This window comes from Dendropsophus ebraccatus, chromosome 14 (genome assembly GCF_027789765.1).
Source record: "Dendropsophus ebraccatus isolate aDenEbr1 chromosome 14, aDenEbr1.pat, whole genome shotgun sequence".
In the NCBI taxonomy this organism is placed as follows: Eukaryota; Metazoa; Chordata; class Amphibia; order Anura; family Hylidae; genus Dendropsophus; species Dendropsophus ebraccatus.
Genome location: NC_091467.1, coordinates 68,884,129 through 68,887,507, shown reverse-complemented (window position 1 = coordinate 68,887,507; position 3,379 = coordinate 68,884,129).

The following is a 3,379-nucleotide window of genomic DNA, read 5'->3' as shown; positions in this document are numbered from 1 at the left end:
TCTAACAAGGGGTGCAATGGGAATATGGACCCCTTGATGACGGGCACATTTGTGCAGTGAAAGTGAAAAAATGAAAATTTTCCCTTTCATGTCACATTGTTCCACATTTGTGCCCGTCACCAGTGGGGTCCATATGCTCACTGAACCCCTTGTTAGATTCCTTGAGGGGTGTAGTTTCGAGAATGGGGTCACTTGTGGGGGGTTTCCAGTGTCTTGGCAGCACGAGGGTTCTGTAAATGCGACATGGCCCTTGAAATCCTTTCCAGTGAAATCCAGCTTCCAAAAGCCAATTGGCGCTCCTTCCCTTTGGAGGCTCGTCCTGCGCCCGCTTGGCACTTTATCGCCACATGTGGGGTATTTCTGTACTCGGGAGAAACTGCGCTACACATTTTGTGTTTTTTTTTTTCCTTTTATCCCTTTGTGAAAATGAAAAATTGAAGGCTAGAACGTTTTAGTGTAAAAAATACTTTTTTTCTTTTTTCACGTCATATTGTTCGGAAAATCTGTGAAGCACCTGAGGGGTCCAGATGCTCACCGCACCCCTTGTTACATTCCTCAAGGGGTGTAGTTTTCTAAATGGTGTCCCTTTAGGGGTGTTTTTTAGGTTTTGGCACCCCAGAGCCTCTGCCAACCTGAAGTGGTACAGTCAGAAATGACCAAGTATAACGGAGGTGTTTAAATTCACAAGGCTCTTCCTTATATCTGAGGCTTGTGGTTGCGTCAAATAGCCCAATAGGGCCACATATGGGGTATTTCTATAAACTGCAGAAACGGGGCAATAATTATTGGGGTGCATTTCTCTGGTAATAGGTTTATAATTATGAAAGATATTGGATTACAATAAAATCTCTGCACAAAAAATTAAAATTTTCAAATTTCTTACACACTTAGCTTTTATTTCTGTGACTCCCCTAAAGGGTTAAAAAACTTTCTGGATGTGCTTTTGCAGAGTGTGTGGGGTGCAGTTTCTGAAATGGGGTGCTTTGTGGGGCTTTCTAACATACAGGCCCCTCAAATACACTTGGACCTGAACAGGTCCCTAAAAATATCTGATTTTGAAATTTTACTGAAAATTTGGAATTTTGCTGCTAATGTTTTACGCTTTCTATTGTCTAAAAAAAAATTAAATATAGTTTAATAAATGCCGCCAACATAAAGTAGACATGTTGCTAATGCTATTTAATATATAATTTATGTGGCATAACCATTTTCTGTATAAGCAAAAAAGTTTTAAAGTTGGAAAAATGCATTTTTTCACAATTTTTCACGTTATTTTGTTTTTTTTCATAAAGATTCGTTATAAGTATCGACTCCAATTTACAAGAAATGTGAAGTACAATATGTCACGAGAAAACAACCTCAGAATCAGCCGGATAGGTAAAAGCATCCCGAAGGTATTAATGAATAAAGTGACAGTGAAGGGACATTGACCTTGGTCCCACAAAGCCTCTGCAGATACCTATAAACTCTTGTATGAATGTTTTGCAGCACAACAAATACCAGCAATCCATTTTTGTGCTGTACAATTGTGGTGGCATCCAGATTTTTGCAGGACTGTCTGTATTCCAGACAGAGGATCAGACACATACACAGCCTGTATCCAGGTGGCGATTAAAACCATGTCCTGTGTTGCTCCTACCTATGTGGCTAGTTCTCTTGTACATGCCTGTGCCACTAAACCTAATTTTGTTGAAAGGTGCTATTACAAGTCCTTTTATAATTCAGGCATATTTTTCCAACCTATGACTCTCCTCCGTTTTCAACTATAAATGTTTTTCTTTCAAACCGACTGGTGTAAGAAAATTATATAATGCAACCAGGGCCGCCATCAGGGCATTACTGGCAGTACAGTTGTATGGGGCCCGGCCTATGGGGGGCCTGGGTCTCCCACACACTTCACTTTGTGAGAAGCCTGGTATACAGACAGTGCAGGGAGAGGGGAGAGCTCCCGTAGATGCAAGGGGCCCCTTCTACTTAACTAAAATCATTAGTCCCTCCTCCCCCCTGCACTGTCTGTGGACCGGGCTGCAGAATCCCCCCCCCTCCCTCCCTCCACAATGGACCGGCCCCCTCCTCAGCAGCTCCCAGGCTCCTGCGGAGCTGGTGACTTCCGGCCTGTGTGCTCTCCCAGATGACAGGAAGATGCAGCGGGCCCCCTCTCCTCTCTCCTCCATCCCCCTCCCTCCCAGCTGTGACGTCTGTTCCCTCCAGTATACAGCTCTGCAGTCAGGGCAAAGGAGGAGGGGCTGCAGGCTGCTGACTGGGAGCAGAGACTTCACTAGTAACCGCCCTGGGGTCTCAAGGATAAAAAGTAAGTATGTATGTGAGATAGTATGTGAGAGAGAGTGTGTGTGAGAGAGAGTGTGTGAGAGAGAGTGTGTGAGAGAGAGAGTGTGTGTGTGAGAGTGTATGTGTGAGAGTGTGAGAGAGTGTGTGAGAGAGAGAGTGTGTGTGAGAGAGTGTGTGTATGAGAGTGTGTGTGTGAGAGTGTGTGTGAGAGAGTGTGTGTGTGAGTGTGTGTGTAAGAGAGAGTATATGTGATAGTGTGTGTGTGTGAGAGAGTGTATGTGAGTGTGTAGTGTGTGTCACTGATATCTGTATCTGAGCTATAGACGTGTCACTGATATCCGTATCTGAGCTATAGACGTGTCACTTATAATCTGTATCTGAGCTATAGACGTGTCAATTATAATCTGTATCTGAGCTATAGACGTGTCACTAATATCCGTATGTGAGCTATAGACGTGTCACTTATAATCTGTATCTGAGCTATAGACGTGTCACTTATAATCTGTATCTGAGCTATAGATGTGTCACTTATAATCTGTATCTGAGCTATAGACGTGTCACTGATATCCGTATCTGAGCTATAGACGTGTCACTGATATCCGTATCTGAGCTATAGACGTGTCACTTATAATCTGTATCTGAGCTATAGACGTGTCACTGATATCCGTATCTGAGCTATAGACGTGTCACTTATAATCTGTATCTGAGCTATAGACGTGTCACTTATAATCTGTATCTGAGCTCTAGACGTGTCACTTATAATCTGTATCTGAGCTATAGACGTGTCACTTATAATCTGTATCTGAGCACTGTATCACTGGGGGCCTCAAGGATAAAAAGTGTGTGTGTGTGTTTAAGAGTGTGTGTGTGTGTGTGTGTGTGTGTGTTTGAGCCTCTGATCATATATCTGTGCAATCTGCATGTGTGTGCTTCTGGATGAATGTGTGTCTGTCTGTGTGCTAGTAGAGGTATATATGTCATCTGCATGTGTTTGTATCTAAGTAATCTGCATGTGTGTGTCTGCATCTATGCTATGTGTCTGTGTAGAGGTTTATATGGAATCTGCATGAGTGTGTCTGCATCTATGCTA